This window comes from Anabrus simplex, chromosome 2 (assembly GCF_040414725.1).
Source record: "Anabrus simplex isolate iqAnaSimp1 chromosome 2, ASM4041472v1, whole genome shotgun sequence".
Taxonomy (NCBI): Eukaryota; Metazoa; Arthropoda; class Insecta; order Orthoptera; family Tettigoniidae; genus Anabrus; species Anabrus simplex.
In genome coordinates, this window is record NC_090266.1 from 1,223,721,066 (window position 1) to 1,223,734,516 (window position 13,451).

General features: G+C 36.9%; 1 protein-coding gene across 2 annotated transcripts in view; it reads right to left on the reverse strand.

Moving 5' to 3' along the window:
- Positions 1–13,451, reverse strand: part of LOC136864820 (protein C-mannosyl-transferase DPY19L1) — a 573,453-nt gene that overhangs the window by 417,813 nt on the left and 142,189 nt on the right. The window lies entirely within an intron of this gene.

Sequence of the window (13,451 nt, forward strand, 5' to 3'; positions counted from 1 at the left end):
CAAGTCTTTTCTAGATGAATGTTCTCTTCCAGAACATAAAATTTCAAGAGGTCAGTACATAGGTACCTAGGACATAGGTCACCTTGTGTCTGTCTGCACTACAACGGAGGGAGGAAAGCTGCAAGTTTTTGCTTCTCAGTCAGGTGAATGTTTTTACTGAAGATAAATAACACATCAGCAATTTTGGCAATCATTTCAGAGTTTTCTGCTATGAGTTCATGCACTTCTTCAATCAAACCTTCATGAACGGTTGCTTTTCTGTCTGGAGTATATTTGCCATTGGAATGTTCTGAGAAAATCAATGAGATCATGCACCTGCACTAGACATTTCACAATCTTTTAAAGTTCTTCGTAGCAAGTTCTCTACTGCAGACCAGTTCTTATAATTGGATTCCAGCAAGGCTAAATTTGTGTTCCAGTAAGTCAAACATTCTTGCTGAAGAGTTTGAACCATTTGGATAAGAGCAGTGTTCCTTGCATTGTTTGTAAGTCCAGACAATCTACATAGGCAATAAAATGCATCACTCCAGACCCTAAACAGTGAAATAGCTTTTTTTTTTTAAGTGCCGAGTTACCAGCTGACTGGTACCTCAGTGCTGAGTTTTTTATTCCTAAAAAACCAAACCAAACCCCATGGCACTACAGCCCTTGAAGGGCCTTGGCCTACCAAGCGACCCCTGCTCAGCCCGAAGGCCTGCAGATTACAAGGTGTCATGTGGTCAGCATGACGAATCCTCTCGGCCGTTATTCTTGGTTTTCGAGACAGGGGCCGCTATCTCACCTCAGATAGCTTCTCAATTCTAATCACGTAGGCTGAGTGGACCTCGAACCAGCCCTCAGGTCCAGGTAAAAATTCCTGACCTGGCTGGGAATTGAACTCGGGACCTCCGGGTAAGAGGCAGGGATGTTATCCCTACACCATGGGGCCGGCTTTTTTCTTCCTATGTAAAAAAAAATTTGTAGAAGCCTCAATTTTTAACTTATCAGTAGGTTGGTTAGCTTAAAATGTTGATAAATGTTGGTTTTTAAAAAAAAATCTAAATGCAAATGAAAAATCCTACCCTTATGTTCAATATCATTTTGGGGGAAAACAAAATTACACTTTTTGTGCCCCTGAGTACATCACATTTATACACAGTAAAGAGCACAAAATAAAATGATTTCTAAAATCTGTAGGCAACTAATACATGTAACGCTGTACAAGTACATAAGTTGATATTTTAAAATACTTTCTAAACCTGGAATGTGGTGAGATCTCATGTTTTCCACCGTTGTTTGTGATACTGACTTGTTCTACCAGCTGCACCAACTCCACTGGCACAAAAGTTTTAAAAAATCAATGATTTTGGAGTTGTCATCAAACACTACTTGGCTCCCAGAGTCTGTCACAGTTACTTGAAAGTCTGGTGAGGAAAAAATCATCCGTCTGCCATGAAAATAGTGATGAAATAGCTTTTGAACTCACCGTGTTTTTCTTCTTTTATTTAGGAGGATGCTCTGTTTCTTTCTCAATTAAAATATTTTCAGTACTCTCTGTATCACTCTCACTTTCAAAATTGCTTAACAATTCATTAAAATCATCATTACTTTCTGCTGTGGTTAATAGCTGAAAGATTCTTTGAACTGAAATAACATTGCTGCAAGAGCAAGAGCTTGTTGTTCCGCCATGTTTGTTTACAAGTTGTCCATTTCATGACCGCATCGATGTTTAATCAAGAAGTAAGTATAAATAACCACCTAATCGATACTTTATTAATGCCTCAGGCAAAATTGAATAAAATTAAAACTTACAGGACATGTTTCGACCACTTAGTGGTCCTCTTCAGCTGTATAAATAAAGAACTGAAAAGAAAAACATTGACAATAAGCACAAATAAAAGTTCTTTGGAGACTCCTTTGATAAAAATGGAGGTCGTCAGAATAGGTCATCTTGCCTTTCGTTCTTGATTGGAAAATATGTTTATTCTGCGCTGTCTAGAGGGTCTGTCTTTGAGCGCGACCTGGTGAAGTAACGATGTGATACAGTTTGACAGTTCAAGGAAAGCTCTGGAGAGAAGGGAAGTAGAGTTTCATCGTCATCTAAAATAACATGTGAGGGAGGAGGGAGATTGGGCTGTGCTTCTGCGATGTCGTGTTTGATTATATCTCTTGTTCGTCTAGTCTGTTTCATGTCTACCCATTCTAAGTATTTGCTAATATTCTCATATAAGATGTTTTTATGCTCGTTGTTTTCGTTGAGATTCTCTTCACCGTTTTCCAATTTATCAAGAACGATGTGGATGTTTTCCAGGTTGTTCATAAGATTACCTTTATTAATCATACAGAGAATTTGAAGGTCCTGTTTTATATTGGTGAATTTGTGGTTGGACTCTTTCATATGGGATCCCATGGCAGAGAATCTTTTGTATCTTTCAGCATTGACGTGTTCTTGATATCTAATTGAGAAGTTCCTTCCAGATTGTCCCACGTAAGTTTTTTTACATTGAGCACAAGTCAGCTTATAAATACCCGATTCCTGGAATTCGTCATCTTTCAGTTTATTAGCTTTATTATGACTAAAGAACCTATGTTTCGTGTTGTTGTTTGTAGAGAAGGCTACCTTGGTATTGTGTTTCTTGAATAAGTTGGTGATTTCGTAAATCTTCGGGTTATTAAAGGTGAATTTTACATATCCTTTTTCTTTTTCTGAATGCTGTTTAAGTTTAATTTGTTGTTGGTATTTGCATTTAGTGATGATTTTATTGATGAATTTCAAACTGAAATCATTATGTAGAGCCTGTTGACGAATGAAAGAAAGTTCCTTTTTTCTGTCTGTTTCTGTTAGCGGAATTTCAAAGGCTCTGTTGACGAAACTATAATAAGCTGATTTCTTTTGCGAGATGGGATGTAAAGAATCACTTTTGATTGTAGTCGGGGTAAAAGTGGGTTTCCTGTATATTTTAAATTGGAAATGGTTGTCTTTACGAATTGTTTGGATATCCAGAAAATTGAGTATGCCTTTCTCTTCTTCTTCAGCTGTAAATTTTATGTTTGGGTCTAAGTTATTCAAAGTATTAAGGATATTGTGACTATCATTTATTTCCTTGTTAATTATGGCATAGGTATCATCAACATATCGAAGCCAGAAATCGAGTCCTTTAATGTGACCTACTATCTGAGTGTGTTCCAAAAAGTCGAGGTAAATGTTAGCTAAAATTCCAGAAGTCGGCGCTCCCATTGGAAGTCCATCTTGCTGATATATTTTATTATTAAAAGAGAAGAAATTGTGGTTCAAAACGAATTCCAAGATAGTAATGAAGTTTTCTATTTCAGGTATACTGATACGTTTGTGAATTAATAAATTCGTCTTTATAATCTCAATGGTGTTCTTAATAGGAATGTTCGTGTACATGTCCTTGATGTCGAACGAACTTGTTACATGCGATGAAGTTAACTTGAAATCTTTAATAGCAATGCAGAACTCTTTGGAGTTTTTTATCGAAGATTTGGTATAAAATACGTAGTTATGAGTTAAGAACTTATGAATAAATTGGGATATTTTGTATGTGGGGCTTCTCCGAAAATTAATTATAGGTCTCATAGGTGCATCCTTTTTATGTAATTTAGGCATAGCTCTTGCTTTAGGAAGTCCTGGATTCATATTAATGAGTTTTTGAATATCTTGGTCGTTAAAAAGGAAGGAGCTTTGCTTCAGTATCCCTTTCAAATTCTTTTGAATTTTTAGGATGGGGTCTTTCTCAATTACCTTAAATTTGTTGTTAGTGAAAAAAGTTTCTGTTTTATTGATGTATTCGGTTTCATTTAATATTACTACTGTTCCACCTTTATCAGCTTTCGTTATCACTACATCACTTTGTCTAATTTTACGCTGAAGATCCTTCTCGATTTTAGTGTTTGTGGAATTGGTTAGTAACCCTCTAATTAAGGAGGGAATTTTTTTCTTTGCTTCATACCGTACGTCATTCTGAATGTCGACTGGAAGGGTTTGTATGGCTGTCTCTGTTTCTGCTAAAGTTTGTATTAATACTTGTCTGTTATTGAAACTATGCCAATTGTGATTAGGCCCTTTGCTTAATAATTGTAATTCTTGTTCTGTAAACGTCGTGTTCGACAAGTTCATGACGGGGGGTGGGAATTCTTCACAATTAAAAGAAGATTTAGGTTGATGCTTATTTAGATTTGTTGGGGGATTGTTTTTTAGGTTTTCTAACTTCTTATTCAAAGTTGTACGTTTCTTGTTTATTAGAATTTCAACTTTATCTCTGCCGTATTTCTGTACAGAATCCCATTCTAGCGGAACTAAGTTACTAGAAGCAGAAAGGTGCGCTAGGTAAAGCTCCCGGTTGAGGAAGGATTTCTTCCTATACATAAATTTAATTTCTCGTTTAAGCCATATGCTAACCAAGCAGGAAACATTACGAACATCTATCTTAATCTGAAGATAAAACTTGCAAAAGTAAGCACAGATATATATTTCCTTAAAGAATGTCTAAACAATAATCTAATTCCTAAATTCTTAAAAGGGGCACAAAGAAACAACATACGCTCAGTTTTCCAAATTTCCACACAAAGAACAGTTAACCGCATATGGCTTAAACGAGAAATTAAATTTATGTATAGGAAGAAATCCTTCCTCAACCGGGAGCTTTACCTAGCGCACCTTTCTGCTTCTAGTAACTTAGTTCCGCTAGAATGGGATTCTGTACAGAAATACGGCAGAGATAAAGTTGAAATTCTAATAAACAAGAAACGTACAACTTTGAATAAGAAGTTAGATAACCTAAAAAACAATCCCCCAACAAATCTAAATAAGCATCAACCTAAATCTTCTTTTAATTGTGAAGAATTTCCACCCCCCGTCATGAACTTGTCGAACACGACGTTTACAGAACAAGAATTACAATTATTAAGCAAAGGGCCTAATCACAATTGGCATAGTTTCAATAACAGACAAGTATTAATACAAACTTTAGCAGAAACAGAGACAGCCATACAAACCCTTCCAGTCGACATTCAGAATGACGTACGGTATGAAGCAAAGAAAAAAATTCCCTCCTTAATTAGAGGGTTACTAACCAATTCCACAAACACTAAAATCGAGAAGGATCTTCAGCGTAAAATTAGACAAAGTGATGTAGTGATAACGAAAGCTGATAATGGTGGAACAGTAGTAATATTAAATGAAACCGAATACATCAATAAAACAGAAACTTTTTTCACTAACAACAAATTTAAGGTAATTGAGAAAGACCCCACCCTAAAAATTCAAAAGAATTTGAAAGGGATACTGAAGCAAAGCTCCTTCCTTTTTAACGACCAAGATATTCAAAAACTCATTAATATGAATCCAGGACTTCCTAAAGCAAGAGCTATGCCTAAATTACATAAAAAGGATGCACCTATGAGACCTATAATTAATTTTCGGAGAAGCCCCACATACAAAATATCCCAATTTATTCATAAGTTCTTAACTCATAACTACGTATTTTATACCAAATCTTCGATAAAAAACTCCAAAGAGTTCTGCATTGCTATTAAAGATTTCAAGTTAACTTCATCTCATGTAACAAGTTCGTTCGACATCAAGGACATGTACACGAACATTCCTATTAAGAACACCATTGAGATTATAAAGACGAATTTATTAATTCACAAACGTATCAGTATACCTGAAATAGAAAACTTCATTACTATCTTGGAATTCGTTTTGAACCACAATTTCTTCTCTTTTAATAATAAAATATATCAGCAAGATGGACTTCCAATGGGAGCGCCGACTTCTGGAATTTTAGCTAACATTTACCTCGACTTTTTGGAACACACTCAGATAGTAGGTCACATTAAAGGACTCGATCGCTGGCTTCGATATGTTGATGATACCTATGCCATAATTAACAAGGAAATAAATGATAGTCACAATATCCTTAATACTTTGAATAACTTAGACCCAAACATAAAATTTACAGCTGAAGAAGAAGAGAAAGGCATACTCAATTTTCTGGATATCCAAACAATTCGTAAAGACAACCATTTCCAATTTAAAATATACAGGAAACCCACTTTTACCCCGACTACAATCAAAAGTGATTCTTTACATCCCATCTCGCAAAAGAAATCAGCTTATTATAGTTTCGTCAACAGAGCCTTTGAAATTCCGCTAACAGAAACAGACAGAAAAAAGGAACTCTCTTTCATTCGTCAACAGGCTCTACATAATGGTTTCAGTTTGAAATTCATCAATAAAATCATCACTAAATGCAAATACCAACAACAAATTAAACTTAAACAGCATTCAGAAAAAGAAAAAGGATATGTAAAATTCACCTTTAATAACCCGAAGATTTACGAAATCACCAACTTATTCAAGAAACACAATACCAAGGTAGCCTTCTCTACAAACAACAACACGAAACATAGGTTCTTTAGTCATAATAAAGCTAATAAACTGAAAGATGACGAATTCCAGGAATCGGGTATTTATAAGCTGACTTGTGCTCAATGTAAAAAAACTTACGTGGGACAATCTGGAAGGAACTTCTCAATTAGATATCAAGAACACGTCAATGCTGAAAGATACAAAAGATTCTCTGCCATGGGATCCCATATGAAAGAGTCCAACCACAAATTCACCAATATAAAACAGGACCTTCAAATTCTCTGTATGATTAATAAAGGTAATCTCATGAACAACCTGGAAAACATCCACATCGTTCTTGATAAATTGGAAAACGGTGAAGAGAATCTCAACGAAAACAACGAGCATAAAAACATCTTATATGAGAATATTAGCAAATACTTAGAATGGGTAGACATGAAACAGACTAGACGAACAAGAGATATAATCAAACACGACATCGCAGAAGCACAGCCCAATCTCCCTCCTCCCTCACATGTTATTTTAGATGACGATGAAACTCTACTTCCCTTCTCTCCAGAGCTTTCCTTGAACTGTCAAACTGTATCACATCGTTACTTCACCAGGTCGCGCTCAAAGACAGACCCTCTAGACAGCGCAGAATAAACATATTTTCCAATCAAGAACGAAAGGCAAGATGACCTATTCTGACGACCTCCATTTTTATCAAAGGAGTCTCCAAAGAACTTTTATTTGTGCTTATTGTCAATGTTTTTCTTTTCAGTTCTTTATTTATACAGCTGAAGAGGACCACTAAGTGGTCGAAACATGTCCTGTAAGTTTTAATTTTATTCAATTTTGCCTGAGGCATTAATAAAGTATCGATTAGGTGGTTATTTATACTTACTTCTTGATGTTTGTTTACATCATAGATAAATTCTTCAGACGTCTACAAAAAGCTCTACAAGTTACTTCCCGAAGCTATAAGCCGTGATCAATTAGTTCTACATAATGCCCAACAGACGGCAGAACACGCCAGAAATCGAATCAGGACTCGAGAGTGAACTGGGAAACTCAAAGAAATTAAAGTTCTCGTGCACCGTCTATGTGCGGACGTAGCACTCATCGGGTTAAGCGTATTTCCAAAGCCTTGCGAGAGTTCTGTACCTACGGGACTTTTGCCATGTGCATGTCCTTTTCCCAAACATCAAGTGTGAAGGTAAGATGACCTGACAAACAACTCCAATACTTGCCTGATATTCGCACCCTCACCAGTCACAACAGAAGATTTTCTGAAAGGATTTGAGGACAAGCCTAATTCTGTAGCATTGTCAATTAGAAGTGTTTTTCATGTATGTGGCTCACCTTTGGTAAACCTGACAGAAAAATATAACTCTTCTTTGTAGCAGTTGTATGTGTATTTGTCTGTCCATGCATCAGCTGTACCCTCTGACACACCTAATGCTCTGCATACAGGAGTCGCATGTGTCATGCCCATGTATATTACAGTTTGGATTAAATTTAGCTTCCAAGGATTGAAGAATCAGTGCAAAAAATTCCAAAGAAGCCTTTCTCATCGACTTCCTTGCATTGTCTGTAGGTCCAGACAATCTACACAAGCAATAAAATGCATCACTCCAGACCCTGAACAGTGATATAGAAAATTAATGTTTTGTTTGTAAGACTGGTCCTACCCTCCTTCAAGAGTGATGCATCATTAAATGTTTGTTCTCATTTGGAGGAACATATGTATACACCTTCTGGATCGAATCCAGTATCCTTGTGACACGTATGTTCCATCCTTCTGGTGGTATTTGCAGTCAGAATGCAACTTAAAACTCTTCAACTTCTTAGTCACAGCCTGTCTGATCCCTTTTCTCTCCCCAAACTTCATGAATATGTGAATGTGAAGCACCAAAAATGAATTTCAGGAGTATTTCTTTTGGCACGGATAGCTACTTGCATGGATGGTATGAATAGTGCTGCCGCTAAGAGACACTGCTCATTTCTGATCGACTCACTCAGACACGATTAGCTCTGCTACAAGGATAGCACTACTCGTGCCCCTTGGGACTGCGAGCAAGAGACGCTACGACCGATTGGTCGTGCTAGCCCGGGAGGGCATATATAGCAAGCGGAGATGCAATTCTCCCCTAATACTTCGGCATTGCATTGTGCTTATCACATGTATAGCTTGCACTGGTGTTCCTATCAGCCAGTGTCTTGGGAAGGTGCGGTATCCAACTTGGGAGCCCATGCTGCACTGGGACAAAACACTGGTAATTTTCAACAATTGAGTTTCTTGAAATTTATTTAAACAGAACCTTATTGATTTTTGTCCCCAGCATGATAGGAAGAATTTTGTTTAATATCTGATGAAATGAGGAAGAAAGGAGTAACTGTATATCATTTTGTAATTTTTCAAGCTCCACACAGAGGCCAAAAATGTGACACATAAATACAATAATATACCTACTTTGTTCTCATTCCTGTTGGAAATTCACAATCAGATGGGTTACATTTCCCTTAAATAAATTACTATGTATTACACTCTGCAGAATCTTTTCCATTGTTGGTAGCTGGCAGGAAAGCGAGAGGTTGTGAAGAAATAAATCTCCTTATTTTATGAAAATGAATTAATTTGTGAACTATTTCAACAACAAAAAGGTGATTTATTTTTAATGGTTTTTGTGAGTTACATTGTATAAACACAATAACAAAATAAGAGCGTCTGCAATACCAATCCAAGGGAGGTTAAGGTGACTCTGGGGTGACAATGTTAGAATACATACATACATACATACATACATACATACATACATACATACATTATCATTATAGACTGTTATGCCTTTCAGCGTTCAGTCTGCAAGCCTCTGAGAATTTACTAAACGTCGCCACAATCCTCGATTTGCAACTAGTGTTGTGGCCTCATTTAGTTCTATACCTCTTATCTTTAAATCGTTAGAAACCGAGTCTAACCATCGTCGTCTTGGTCTCCCTCTACTTCTCTTACCCTCCATAACAGAGTCCATTATTCTCCTAGGTAACCTATCCTCCTCCATTCACCTCACATGACCCCACCACCGAAACCGGTTTATGCGTACAGCTTCATCCATCGCGTTCATTCCTAAATTAGCCTTTATCTCCTCATTCCGAGTACCCTCCTGCCATTGTTCCCACCTGTTTGTACCAGCAATCATTCTCGCTACTTTCATGTCTGTTACTTCTAACTTATGAATAAGATATCCTGAGTCCACCCAGCTTTTGCTCCCGTATAGCAAAGTTGGTCTGAAAACAGACCGATGTAAAGATAGTTTTGTCTGGGAGCTGACTTCCTTCTTACAGAATACTGCTGATCGCAACTGCGAGCTCACTGCATTAGCTTTACTACACCTCGATTCAATCTCACTTACTACATTACCATCCTGGGAGAACACACAACCTAAATACTTGAAATTATCGACCTGTTCTAGCTTTGTATCACCAATCTGACATTCGATTCTGTTGAATTTCTTACCTACTGACATCAATTTAGTCTTCGAGAGGCTAATTTTCATACCATACTCATTGCACCTATTTTCAAGTTCCAAGATATTAGACTGCAGGCTTTCGGCACAGTCTGCCATTAAGACCAAGTCGTCAGCATAGGCCAAACTGCTTACTAGATTTCCATCTAACTGAATCCCTCCCTGCCATTTTATACCTTTCAGCAGATGATCCATGTAAACTACGAACAGCAAAGGTGAAAGATTACAGCCTTGTCTAACTCCTGTAAGTACCCTGAACCAAGAACTCATTCTACCATCAATTCTCACTGAAGCCCAATTGTCAACATAAATGCCTTTGATTGATTTTAATAATCTACCTTTAATTCCATCGTCCCCCAGTATAGCGAACACCTTTTCCCTCGGTACCCTGTCATATGCTTTCTCTAGATCTACGAAACATAAACACAACTGCCTATTCCTCTCGTAGCATTTTTCAATTACCTGGCGCATACTGAAAATCTGATCTGAAAATCTGTTAGAATATTTATCCTAATTACTATTGCTGGATTTCAAGGTTTGTTTAATTTAACTCTCTTGGTGCCAGGCGGTAGTGCGAGCATCCGCCCTTTAAATTGCCAGAGCTGATCTGGTCGGCCGTTAACAATCCAGTCGAAAGTTGCCAGAGCCGATTACATCGGCCAGCTTAAAATTCTGTGATATACGTAATTTTGAGGCAACCTATAGTGACGTGCATACTTTTGTTACAACCTGTAGTAAAGGGGATGCATGTTATTGTGTGCCTGGCCTTGCTTTGGCAGTTCTAAGAGGGTGTTATACCTTTCACAAGAGTCGTTTCCAGTGTTTACAAATACCGCTAACCGGTCAGTAAGAGATTGCTCTTTGCAGTGAGTGGATTTGTGACAGGAAAATGGCATGTTGTTCAAGTGATAATTTTTCAGCAGGTATTGATGACAATAAATTAATGCAGTATACAGAACAGTGCGAAGTTAACGCTGATGATTTATCGGGTAGCGATAGGGAATTTAGTTCAGAGAGTAGCGACGAAATTATACCGGACACGTCCGCGGAATCACCGCAGCTAAAGAAGAGACGTTTAATTGTGTCTAACAGCACTAAAGTTACTCTGAATATGGTGATAGATGAAACTAGTGATAACGAATATGATGATGATTTCTCTGGAGAACATTTTGTGGAAATTTGTCCCAATGAACCCGACAACATTCCTCAACCTCCTGTCTCCTTGAAGGACCTAAACATGCCCTACCGTCTGATTCTCCGCCCATATCACACTTCAATTTACTTTTCACTTACTCTCTGCTAAACCTTACAGTAACATATAGTCCTCTATCATTACCTAAATGCCGGGCTCCGCGGGCCAAGTGTAGCGTGCCTGCCTCTCACCCGGAGGTCATGGGTTCGATTCCTGCCCAGGTCAAGAATTTTCGCCTGGTCCTGAGGGTCACTCAATCTAAGTGACCCTAAGTGATTGCAACTGAGGAGTTATCTGAGGGTGAGAGGGCGACTCCGGTCTGGAAAACCAAGAATAATTACTGAGAGGATCCGTCTCACTGACCATGATTCACCTCGTAAACTGCAGGTACCGAACTGAGCAGCGGGCGCTTAGTAGGACAAAGCAAATCACGGCTTTAGTGCCATACATTTCTTAATTTCGTAACTTCTGTTGTATTGTAAAATTATTTTTCTAATACATACTACAACCGAAAACGAGAAACTACTTTGTCTGAAAACAAAAACTATAATATGAACTACTATTTTTTACTTATTTAATAATTCAGAATTATTTTAATACTGTGTTGTCCGCACTTAGAAAATTTGTTGTCAGTATTTGCCAAACATCGATACATACACGCGAATTTTATCGGTGAGTAAAATTGTCTTGTTTTTATTAGTGACATATGTCTGAATTTTTATTTTTTTACGTTTTTATTTTTCTCGTTCAAATTAGTTATTATACATAATTATACATAATTATACATAATTACGTATATTCTTTTATATCGTAAATTATTTTTTCAAAGTAGATACTGAGAGAGAAAGTGCGAAAATATTTTTCTCTTCGTAAAAATAAACGTTTTCGACAACTATAAATCAACAATAAAACGTCTTTGACACTTTATATCACTCCAGACCAGTTTCTTATTCTACGTAGTCGATATGTAGAAACTTTCATGCCGGTATTTGCTATACACCGGTAGACATACGCGAATTTTAAAATACATGTATTTCCACTGAAAACGGCCTGGCACTTTACAGTAGTAGAGTGGAGGCGGAGCTCTGGCCTCTTCCAGCTGATGGGGAGCGGCCGACTAGATCGGCTCTTGGCTCCAAGAGGGTTAAAAGTTGTTAACCAAATAGTTACAAATTATATAATTTCAAATTTACAAAAAATAACCAACTTTAGTTTCTTCTAAACTCTTCTAGCTCAGCAAGTAGAGATTTCAGCTGAAGAGCTTATTTCACAGGTGACTTGACTCCAAGAATTAGGCCTACAAAGTGCCATAAATTGTAAGTTATAATAAATGCCTTAAATGTCAAGATAAAAATATTTTTGGCATAAGACACTATCTTTATGTACCAAACACAAAAATAGCAGGGAAACAAGAGCACTGAGCAGAGGAAATTGTATCAAATCATGGAACTAAGTCATTCTAGTAAAAGACTAGCACAATAAATGCAATGGAATAATGACCAAAAGTACAACATAGGTTTCAAAATTTTCATTTCCTGATAAGGTCTCAGACAATAATATTGCCTACCGGTGCTATGGGCCCTTTCTGCAATAATTCAACTGATGCTTCAGTTTCACCTTAAGCTCACGGTTTTATCAGCGGCCTTGAACATGTTGTATTTATGACATTCATTTTTGTGCTTGTGTTTCACATCCTAATGTCGTTGGCATTATGTTACTGTCACTTTGGTATTCCACTAACTATTTTAAACGAACCATTTTAATTAGAATTTTTAACGGAATAAGTTTTAGTCTCTGACAAAATAGTTTATGGTTTCATCTTTGACAGTGTTTCCATTAACATGTTTGTATAATGTATCATTTTTCACATTTTTATGTACTGAATTTGAATAACTGGCTAAACTTTTAGCTTCGATATTAACATAAGCTGTACTCTTGAAGATTGTTTTTAGGCTGAAGATGCCCTAAATTGAGGGCGAAACATGTCCCATTTAACTGATAGTCTGTTTATGTAACCACTATAAGTGGAAATTAAAGTAATGAATAGGTGGATTAAAGAACACCTTTATTATTTTTGAACTGTAAATTTTCAATACGGACCAGAAATGAGATTTATAACATGTAATATGACAGCCAACCAGGCAAGACGTAGATTAAATAAGTTTCTGAATATGAAAATGAAGATTTGTAAGTTAGTAAAGGATATAGCGTTTCTTAAACAATGTCTGAGACTAAAACTAGTACCTAGTTTTCTTAAATCTATACAACGTAAGAACATAAGCAGCCCAAGCCATAATATAACTCAATGTAAGCTAAATGAATTATGGCTTAAAAATTAAATCAAGGCATATTACAGGAAGAAATCCAAATTGAA